We start from the raw sequence: 12,325 nt of genomic DNA, 5'->3' as shown, positions 1-12,325 counted from the left end.
TTTTCTTAAAAAAGAAAATTATGAATTTCCAAATTAGAGAGTTTCAAAAATGAATTTTTCAAAATAGAAATTATGAGTATCAAAATTTTCAAATTAGGCAGTTATGGACACATGACAATTGACAAAATTCAAAATCATATACAAACACCCAATTAACAAAATATGAATATACATGAATTTCAGAATTAGTAAAAATCAAAATCATGTGAAATTATTAAATCAGGAAAATTATGAACATGTTAACAAATTCATGAATGAGAGATGCATGCATGTTGAAATTTTAAATTATGAATGCATAGCAAATCAACAAAACCAGAATTCATGCACATACATAAAATTCCTAAATGTTAACGTGAGTAATGCATGGCCAATCAGTGAATGAAAAATTCGGTTGTACATGTAAAACTCTTGAATCCAAAAATTATGAATTCGTGGCAACGTTATGAACACATTAACGAAGGTCAAACAATCATCAACACGAAAGAAAAATGAGAAAAGGCGGAGAAAGAAGAATAAAATAAAATAAATAATAAAATTCAATTTACCTATATGAGAGAACGTTGGTTGCGGTGTATTCCTTCAGATGCAACTCAAGTAGATTGGCAATGGTCTTCGATAAAAGAGAGAAAACCCAATGATTGTTGTGTCAAGAAGTTGCGGTTGTTGTGTTCAAAAGAATAGGAATATAGATCGATGGTTGCTGCTATTTTGATTTTACATTTTAATTGGTTGAGTAATTTTTAATTTAAACTTCAATTTTATTTTGCATTTTAATTGATTGAGTAATTTTTAATTTAAACATAACTTTGATTTTGCATTTTAATTGGTTTTTTGGTTAAACTTTAATTTGATTTTTGATTTGATCTTGATTTGAATGGGTTGATTAATTTTTAATTTGAATTTGAATTTGAAATGTAAGTTGTTTTTAAATTTTAATTGGTCGGGTAAATTTTAATTTTAGTTTGATATTGATCTTATTTCATTTAATTTTTATTATGTTTTTCCTAAGAATCAAAGTCTCTAGGTCAAAGTTGGACATTGAAGAGCATTTCGGTCATTTTTGTGATTTCTCATAAACTTTTCTATTTTCGTCGATTTGGGTTTTATTAGACTCAAAATCATATTCTGAGTGCAATGGAGGTACTTTCGAGATTTTTTGGAGGTCTAAAATTTATAAGGGGTATTTTTATCATTTTATTGATTTTTGTAGATTTTTACGAACTTTAACATGAGGTTTCTTTCAGTCCCAACGTGATTATTTCTAAGTTTTAAGGTCACATTTTCCTAACTTAGTGAGGTCTCTAAGTTATCGAATTGTGTAGGGAACCTAAACGTATGTGCTTGCTAAATCGGGTGTAAGGTGTAGCGATCCTAAGCTTGTGTAAATTTCTATGTCGAGTCGTCACAAGTAAGGGAGATAAAAGGATATAAATGACAGAAATTGAGGACAGTATTAACAAGCCTTCGATTTTTTTGCACTCATCATTAGGAATTCATTACAACCGAGGGACGAATTGTCGAATTAGGCAGATGTAAAAATAGGATGTCTACAGATGTCCCTCTTTGGCAGAGGGTAGAAGTAAATTAGATGACCAATCTATTGTGGTAAATAGTACGACATTCGAATGTAAAAGCCAGTGACAACTCATTTTTTTAGCCTAATTTGACAATTTGTCGAGACGTCCAGATCCTTGAGTGTAAGCTCTTCTTAGATTAAAAAAATGTCAAATTCTTGAATTTTGTAAAATTCTTCTTGACAGATACAAATGCAATGAGAGTGCATCTGTGTGCAATAGTGTAATGATGATTTTGAAAAGTTGCACCTCCATTCTGCGTATTCAGGTTGGGAGGATAACAAATTTAACAATGAAAAACTACGTAAAGTCAACATAAAATCTGAGCAAACCTAAGAAAATTATGAATTAAAAATTGAGTAAAATCTGAGTATAAATTGAGCATAACTGAGCATAATCTGGCATAACTAAGCATAAGGTCTGAGCATAATCTAAGTATAATTTGAGCATAATCGAGCATAACTGAGCATAATTTGAGTAAAATTTGAGAAAAATCTCAATTGGGGTTTGAGCAAAATTTAAGAAAAATCTCAGTGGGTCTGAGAAAAATTCGAGAAAAATCTCAACAGGTTTGAGTAAAATCTGAGAAAAATCTCAACGGGGTCTAAGTAAAATCTGAAAAAAATCAGAGAAAAATCTCGGTGGGTTTGAGCAAAACTTGAGAAAAATCTTGATGAGGATTTAAGCAAAATCTGAGAAAAATCTCGGCGGGATTTGAGCAAAAATTGGATGTCTTACTTTACCTATTCAGGATAAAAGAGTAATGAACTATTTTTTTGGGAGTCATACTCTACCTACTTGAGGTGAAAGAGTAATGAGTTATTTTTTGGGAGTCCTATTCAACCTACTCAGGGTGAAAGAGTAATGAACTATTTTTTTGAGATCTTACTCTACGTACTTGGGGAAAAAGAGTAATGAACTATTTTTTGGAAAAACAAATGAGGGATTAACACCTCATTTGATTTTTTTCTTTAAAAAAATAAAGAGTTGGATTTTATGAAGGCCCTGTCAACATTTTTACTTTCTTTAAACCTTAGGGATTTTCAAAATTGTTATCAAGAGGGTAATCTTTAATTCAAGGTTAACCTTATCCTTTAGTATTGAAATTGATTAGGCTTCAGAACAAAATGCCTATAGTTTGACAGGGAACATTGCACTGGGGATAGTTGAACATAGTTTGAAAATGAATGCCCCTAGTATAAGGGGGGAAACTATACTCTTTAGAAAAGAGAAGTGCCATTGTTATGAAAGTTTGAAATCTTTGATTTCCACAAGCGCAATAAAGGTTTAACTTTTAATTTTGATTTTTTATATTGAAGATTTTGAGTCAGACTCAAAGAAATTGGGACACAATATTTTCTTTTGAAATTCATCACAGAATTTATTTTTTCTCTCCGTCAATTCACTTATGGATATGAAGCTCTTCAAATCAATCATAGACGAGATACTTGTATCCATTGAGTCTATATTTGGTTTAAATTGGGTATTAATTATACGATGATTAATTGTTGGCCCCAAAGTCGATGGGACTTGGCTATTCGAACTTTCGATGTTTTGGCTCGAACTGCCATTTAAATTCTCAACTTGATTGGGATTTCCTTTTGATTGCTATGAGTTTTGTCTAGATCGGCCTTTCAAGTTTTTAATCTAGCGAGCATACTCTAAATTTGGCCTAGATTGACTTTTCAAGTTTTTGATCTAGCGAATTTATCATTTTTTTTTCTTTGCTTTGATTGTTGCCAAAGCCATCATTTCGGATTTTCAACCTGATGAGCTTGCCTTAATTTTTGCCTAAGTCCCTCTTTCGGGTTTTTGACCTAGTTGGCTTTTTTTTTTTTTTTTCTTTTGAACTTGTAGAACTATTGCTTCATCATGCTTGCTATTTTTCTTGACTTTTTCATTTGGTACTTCGGAGGACTTCCATAGGTGGGCTTAGGAATATGCTAAGAAAGAAAGGAAACTTGAGGCTTAAAACCCAAATGCCTCTTATGTGGCATTTCTTTCATAATTATTTTATTTTCTTTGAATTTTATTCCCCGTTCTGGCATTATTTGTTTTTTTATTATGAATTTTTTGAGGAATATATTTTTTTATTTTGATGTGATTAGGTCTGAAGTAACTTCTCAGGTTGCCTACGTACCCTAGAATTTTGGGATCAGATCAAAATGTAGTTCAAACACATTCCTTCCCCTAGGTTGGGTGATCTGGCTAAAAAAAAGATAATTTTTTATGTTTTTTTTGTTGAAGAGCTAAAGAAGGAGATATTGAATTGGGTAACAAGAAAATTGGTTTGGATAAAGATTACCTTTTTAAATGTAGTACCGCTTGATTTGGTCAAAGTTTGTTGGTTCTGGTAATTCGATGCCATTGTGATCTTGGAGTCTGACAACTTTTCCAAATAGTCTTATCTTGGTGACGAAAGGATCTTTACTGTTGGATTTGCATTTTCTTTATTGAATTTGAGACAACTGCTCAATTTTCTTTAAAAGCTGAATCTTCAACTTGCATGTCCAGTACTTTAACTTTTTTTTTTTTTATCAAAAACACGAGTGATTCTTCTTTGGCAAACTTGTTTTAAGTTTTTTTTTTTTTATTGAATTGAGGTATTGTAATGGCGACCAATTAAATCCGTTTCTTACGATTGTTTCTCTATTAATAATTTAAGAAACGTAATTTCCCTTTCAAAGGCTTCCTTTCATGTCACATAACAAAGAGCCCTGAGCAATTTGCATAGAGGACCGAGTCGAAGTTTGACATGTCAAGGGTGTCAACGATAATTTCTCAGACCAATCTCAATGTGACTAACACATTTTTGTGATAGTAATTTCAAGATTCTTATTAGTTGCCTCAACAATACTCCACTTTGGATGCCTTGATATTTTTGAGAAATTCAACGTTGATATGTTGGGTAACTTGTCCTTTGATTTTGTGATTCTATTCTGGCTGTGGATGTGGTGTTCCCGTTTTATAAGGCAAGTATCTATTCTGTGTTGGACAACATCCAAGCTTACCCAACATATCCTCATAGGACCACGCGAATAAGTCTTTTGAATTTTCTGAACAAATTCATTATCTCTTTATTTTTCTCTGGGGATAAGTTAATTCAAATATGAATTTCTTGAGAATTATTTTTTGTTTCGAGGTTAATGACTTTCGCTTCTTCGATTGGAGGTTGAGCCCAACCTTTGTCTCCTTGTTGAAGTAATGCAAATAACTCAGAAGGGGGTTCATCGTTAGAGGATCATCTCTTAGAGAAAGATTATTAGTTAATTCTTTAATGCGCTCGAGGTATTTATAAATTCCTTTTATTCAATTAAATTCAGATGGGGTAACAGACGCCATTACAGGTTCGATGAACTGACTTGACTCAATAGAAATAAAAAGGTTAAACTCGATCTTATGAAAATAAGACATTGTGAAATTGATAATAAAAAAACTAAACTCAAACTAAGCCACATGACTCGTAAAAAATTAAAGACAAGTACCCACACGGATTTGATTACAGACTGAAGACTCAGGACATCGGTTTCAACCGGTAGGACTGAGGCACTATAATCTTCAGGGAATAATTGGGCAATATTGAGAGATCTTGAGACAATTTCTAATTGTTGACTTGGTACTGACATATGTTCTAATTGACCAGACTTACGATTCCAACTAGGTAGCGGATGCTTAAGCTTAGGAACAATGATATCCTGAAACTCTATCATAGGTGGATTATTCATTGCAGACCCAAGAATAGGTTTTTAGCAATTATAAATAAATGTTCTTCTTGATAGTGTTTATTAAGTTAATCCCCTAGATTTAGAGTCTCTAACCAATGAAAAATGATGAGTAAGAAATTGCATGAAGATGATTTACTTATGGATAAAAACTCTAAGAAAATTTTGAACCATGATTAAGGGTTGTACTACCTTAAAAGAGTAAAATCTAGGTTGTGCTAGTTGGTACACCCCTTAATATATTTTCTAATAATCTTGATCTTGTCGATAGTGAAATATTTAGTCCATTGAATTAAATTGGCTAGTACAAAATGATGGGGATATGTACCCATTTGAGTTTAGGCTGGTTTGACCTAATGGATTTCAATACTCTATTTAAATCACTTCATCTACTATTTTTAAGCCAATTAGTCCAATCGATCCATGTGTTGATCCATAAGATCCATTTACCAATTAGGTTAATTGGTTTAACTAGACATTGATCAGTATGTCTCATCGGTTACGTTTATTGGGTTTGATTGGTATTGCGGGTTCAATTTGAGCGGTGTGGACCGGTCCACCTTCTTACCTTTTGTATGGATTGAATAGAGCAATCCAGGAGCACCCATGATAAGTTTGGGTAGTGACCTATAGGAAGGTTCGTAGACTCTATACTCATTACTTGCAATGCAATTTATCTAGCCACCTTTGCCCAAGTGCGCCTATACACCTTTCGAGTTTACTCAATCAGATGGTACGTGGTGACTTGGTTTGATATACCGTATAGGTACGAGTCTAGGGTTGTAACTTTCATAAATGGTTTAGCGTTACACAAGGAGACCCGACCACATACTAGTACTATATTCGCAATTGGGACATGTGACTTTACGACTTACAATAGGATAAAGGCTCAAGTCACTCCAGCGTGCGTGCAACGATATACCTTTCAAGGTTACCTGATCAAATGGTACTGATGTTCTAGTTTTATATACCATAAAACTACGTGACTGGAGTTGTGGTTTTCATGAATGATATCGCATCTCACAAGGAGACCGGGCCACACACTAGTGCCACATTAGCTATAAGGGACGTGTAAGTACAATGTAGCGTAATTTAAACATGCTAGTTGTGTGTGCAAATAGAGTGGGGTGTGCTTGGGACATTTTCATGAATATCTAATCATACAAGCCACATATATTTATTAAAGCTAATTGCAAGAAATAATCAATCAATCACATCCAATCACATACCAAAAAAAGGAATGACAAAATCTAGTATAATCTAAAAGTCTCTTTGAGTCAACTAGGTTGGCTCAAGTGAAAAGGTTAACCTATGAATAGTTTTGGATCAGGACAAGTTTTACCCTAAAATCTCCAGTGGAGTTGCCACTGAAATTGCCTCGATCATTTCTTACTAAATAGTGAAGGGGGGTTCGATTGGTAAATTAGGGATTTTTTTGAAAAAAAAATTTACACCTAGTTTAGGTTTAGGAACTAAAAATAACTTCAAATGGATTTAGATCGGTCCACGAATAAGGAAAATGGGTAAGGGGTCAGATTATGAATTTTGGAAAGTGTTAGGCACTGAACTCACCCGATCAAAATGATCAGTCTTTATTACAATCCAAAACTATCCTATAGTCAACTTATAGAGTTTAAAGTCAAACAAGGGTCTAATCATTATCAATTTACATTGGATTTGTTAAACGAATTTTATAGTTAAAATTTTCCAATATTACAAGATTCTCGAATTTCACACAAAAGGAAAAATTTGTGAAAAAACCCTAATTATGTACCATGATCAAAAGTCAATTCGCAATCCACATATGCAAATATTTTCTAAATCAACAACAATAGGAATCTGTGAAAACTTTCTAAATTTAAAAAATTAGAAATGTCAAATTTCTAAATTGGTAATTTATGAAGTTTCTAAATTAGGAATATGGAACTTCCCAAATTAGGAATTTGTAAAAATAAAATTTTCAAAATAGAAAATTACCAAAGAACATGAAATTTTCAAAATAGAAAATCTTAAATTGCCATGAAAATGAAATTGAAATAAGAAAAATGCAAACTTCTAAATTGGGAAATCACAAAAAAAATGGAATTTCTAAATTAGATGAATATGAATTTTCTTAAAAAAAAAAATTATGAATTTTCAAATTAGAGAGTTCCAAAAATGAAATTTTCAAAATAGAAATTATGTGTATAAAACTTTCCAAATTAGACTGTTATGGACACATGACAATTGACAAAATTCAAAATCACATAGAAACACCCAAATAACAAAATATGAATGTATATGAATCTCAAAATTAGTAAGAATCAAAATCATGTGAAATTATTAAATCAGAAAAATTATGAACATGTTAACAAATTCATGAATGAGAGATGCATGCATGTCGAAATTTTAAATTATGAAGGTCTAGCAAATCAACGAAATCAGAATTCATGTACATACATAAAATTCTTAAATGTTAATGTGAGGAATGCATGGCCAATCATTGAATAAAAAATTCTTTTATACATGTAAAACTCTTGAATCCAAAAATTATGAATTTATGGCAACGTTATGAACACATTAATGAAGGTCGGACAATCATCAACACGAAAGAAAAACGAGAAAAGGTGGAGCAAGAAAAATAAAATAAATAATAAAATCCAATTTACCTATATGAGAGAATGATGGTTGCGGTGTATTCCTTCAAATGGAACTCGAGTAGATTGGCAAGGTTTTCGACAGAAGATAGAAAACCCAATAATCATTGCATCAAGAAGTTGCGGTTGTTGTGATCAAAAGAAGAGGAATATAGATCGATGGTTGCTGCTATGTTCACGAGAAGAGGAAAATAGATCGATGATGGCTGCGTGCTTGTTGAGAAGAAGAGACGAAAGAAGGCATGGCTGCAACGTGTTGCTATGGACGATGAAGATAGAAGAAAATGGATAACGACTATGGTGCTGGTGGGCCTTGAACAAGACAAAGGAGATGCTCTATTGTGTGAGGCAGTAGTCCAGGTGAGTCAGGTTCATCCCTCTTCACTTCTTCTTCTTGTCTTCTCTTTTCGTTTTTTTCAGTTATTTTTGTTTGCTATTCTTTGCTGTTGTCCCAGAGAAAGAGAGATGATGCAAGAGATATTGGGGCCGGTTTATGGTTGCTGTAAAAAATAATAAAGTAGGAGAAGGTAGGAGAGATGGAAGGCTGTTGAGTAGAAGACATGACAAAGAGAGGGTTGGGCAGAGAGAGGGGCGTTCTTATAGATGCTTAATGGAGATGTGAGAGATGAAGGCAGAGAGAGAGGGGGTTGGCAGAATGTTAGGGAGAGCAGGTTGGAGAGAGGGGGCTAGACAGATGATGTTGTAGCAAGGGCTGCAATGAAGTGAGGGTGAAGAGGTTCAGCAAGGGTTGCAATGGAGTGAGGGTGAAGAAGTGCAGCAAACACCATGTGAAAACTGAAAATTTTGATAGGCCAAAGCCCACAAATTTTAGAAAGCAAAATTTGACAGCCTATGGCCTTTGAAAATTTTGATGATCCCCAATTCGACGGCTTAAAGCCATCAAATTTCTTCCATTCTCAATTAACTTAATGGTTTCGGTCCGTAAAAAAAAAAAAAATTGACAATGAAAAATTTGACGCCTTGGTCTGTCAAATTTTATGAAATTCGACGGCCTTTGACTGTCAAATATAGGTTTTTTTTTTCGTTGTGAAAGAGGGGGGGGGGGGGGGGGGGGCGTTGCAGTGAATTAAGAAGAAGAGGTGCAGCGAGGGCTGCTGTGGGTGCTGCTGGAGAAGAAACGTGAGAGGGATGTGGGCAGGGACATGAGGGTGACAAGGCTGAGAGATGTGGATGGAGGTGAATGCAGTAGCTGTGTGTGAGAGAGAGAGAGATGTAGAGAGAAGACTTGTTGCAGAACGTGAGGGTGAGTGGAGGAGAAGAAGAGCTTGCCCTTCACGTTGGGGAAGAGGGGCCTTTTTTGTAAAATCAATTCGTTTATAATTTTTTGTTCTTTCCAATTTTTTTTATTTCTTTTTGTACACATTTTTTACCTTTCCTTTTCCTTTTAAGGGAAAGGGAGTAGCGACCCCATGCTACTTGCCTCATTGAAGGTGCCTAGTCAATGAATCCATGATTGGTCGATTTTTATCCTTTCAATTTTTAAGTGATTGTTTTTATTTTAATTCCAATTTTATGGGAAATTAATTTTTAATTTAAAATTTTTATTGGTTGATTAAATTTTACTTTAATTTTGATTTTTAATTTGATTAATTGATTGAATTTTAAATCGATCGGTCGATCAGAATTGGATTTTAATTTTGAATTTATTGGTTGATGGATTTTTAATTTGAACTTCAATTTGATTTTGCATTTTAATTGGTTGAGTAATTTTTAATTTAAACTTAACTTTGATTTTGCATTTTAATTGATTTCTTGGTTAAATTTTAATTTGATTTTGATTTGAGTTTTGAATAGGTTGATTAATTTTTAATTTGAATTTAATTTGAAATTTAAGTTGATTTTAAATTTTAATTGGTTGGGTAAATTTTAATTTTAGTTTGATATTGATCTTATTTCATTTAATTTTTATTATGTTTTCTTAAGAATCAAAGTCTTTAGGTCAAAGTCGGATATTGAGGGACATTTCAATCGTTTTTTTTATTTCTCATAAATTTCTCTATTTTCGTTGATTTAGGTCTCATTAGACTTGAAATCATATTCTGAGTGTAATGGAGGTACTTTCCAGATTTTTTGAAGGTCCGAAATTTATAAGGGATTTTTTCAGCATTTTGTTGATTTTTGTAGATTTTTATGAATTTTAACATGAGGTTTTTGTTAATTCCAATGTGATTATTTCTAAGTTTTAAGGTCGCATTTTCCTAGCGTAGCAAGATTTCTAAGTTATCGAACTATATAATGAACTTAAGCGTATGTGCTTGCTAAATCGGGTGTAAGATGTAACAATCGTAAGAGTGCGTAAATTTCTATATTGACTCGTCACGAGTAAGGGAGATGGAAGGGTAGAAATAGAAGAAAACAATGACAGTACTCACAAGCCTTCGAGTTCTTTGTGCTCATCATTAGGAATTCACCGCAACCAACGAACGAATTGTCGAATTAAGCTGATGCAAAAATGGGGTGTCTATAGGTGTCTATAAAGTTATGATCTTAGACCATCACTTTATCTACTCTAATTCATTATGGACATAAAATCATGAAGTATAGGATTGTTGGACAATGGTCAATCTAAGTCACAATATAATATGTAACATGAAAGGTATATTTTGGACAAAGTATCCTTTAGAGACGAGTGTATCTTCTCTTTTTTTTATTCTCTCCATGATCTAATGTGTATTTGATGAATGTCTGTCGAGTACATTATGTTATAGGTTTCTGCTTTTGCTTTAGGATATATAAGCCGACAAAGAAATAGCAGAGAGAGGCAAAAGCTTAGAGTTAATTAGGGCATAGAAAGTCATTTTTAAGATCTATTTACAGAGACTTTAACCTTAGATCATAGACTAAATCCCCTAAATAGATATAATTTATTAATAGTCCATGTTTATTATTATTTTCAAATAATTTATGATTTTTTGATGTAATTTTGATAATTTATTTGTGATAAGTAAAAAGTCATGAGATCCAAAAGGATAAATTAAGATGGATGAAAGAATACATTGCAGTCTAGAACCCAAGACAAGATTATGGACCAAAATCCAAACTCATTGGATCCACACTAACCACGGCGCTGTGAAATCGACAGAAATTACCTCTCGAGATTTGTGAACTTTATGACGATTTGATTTGTAACCTAATGAATTACAATTTAGACTCTTTACTATGTTCCAAAGTTCTCTGAATCTATGAAACTGTAATTTGGACACTATAAATTGGAGACTAGACTGGAATCTTAGGTCATCATCTTCTATCTTCTTCTTCTTCTACTTTTTTTATTCTATTTTGCTATTTTAGGATTTAGTTTTACTTTCAGTTTAAGCTTTGTAATTGGAAGGAAATATTGTACGTTTCAAATAAAAATAAATAAGAAAAGATTATTTCTACCCTCTTTCATCCCTAATCACTTGCTTTCTTTTATCTCTGATTTTATTGTTTTTGCGATGATTTGTGGTTAGACCTCCATTAGAGATGTCAATGAAGCTATATATGAGTAAGATCATCGTAAATAATTTATTAGTTTATATTTGTGTTTCAATGTTTATTTATGATAATGACTTATTAAAGTAGGGATTATCAAATCTGATTTTTTATTCATGATTTGATGGTTTAGACTTAAATAAGTTTAAGCTAAATCATGTTAATTAGAACATCATGTTAATCTTTTGATTTCATCTTATTAATTTAAATTACAATTTTTTGAGTTTCTAATTGTGCCTAGTAGAATCATTCACCGATTCAACAACATTAAATTTGTTAGTTGGATTGAGATAAAAATAAACATTGATAAACTGATAAGATTATTTGCTTGTGGTGGATTTGACTGATCTAATCTTTACATTGTGATCTTATTTCTCATTCTTCTATTAGTTTTAGTTTAGCTGAAGTGTGTAAAAATTTTAGAAGTCACATGATGGGTTGTTAAATCCTAATTTGTGCATAGTACAAAACTTTTGTTCGGTAATTTCATATCATAAAATAAATATTTTCTCTAGTTTAGCATTTTTATATCATGGATATTTCGATCATCTTTCCAAAATGTAGTGTTGCATTAAATTTTGACAAAAATTGAGCAAGTTATGAATTTTTGATTGAAGGTGTGTTGGGCTATCGTATGTGAATGTTTCCAAGAAATGAATTAAGATACGCCTTTAGTTGGGTTCCAAACTTTTTTTTTTTTTTTTTGTTGTTGATTTGTGTAAGTGGATTACTCTTAAATCACCCCTAGGTTACAGGTCACGGTTCAAATGGTGGTAATGGGTCGGGGTATAGATCTCGAAACTTAGGATGCACATCTCGAGGAACGTAGATCTACTATTCCCAAAAAAGTGTATCTCGAGGGAATTGTGTATCCTGAGGAGTGTAGCTTTACAATTCC

Source organism: Akebia trifoliata, chromosome 6 (genome assembly GCF_017979445.1).
Source record: "Akebia trifoliata isolate Shusen 1 chromosome 6, ASM1797944v1, whole genome shotgun sequence".
Taxonomy (NCBI): domain Eukaryota; kingdom Viridiplantae; phylum Streptophyta; class Magnoliopsida; order Ranunculales; family Lardizabalaceae; genus Akebia; species Akebia trifoliata.
This window is presented reverse-complemented; position numbering follows the sequence as displayed.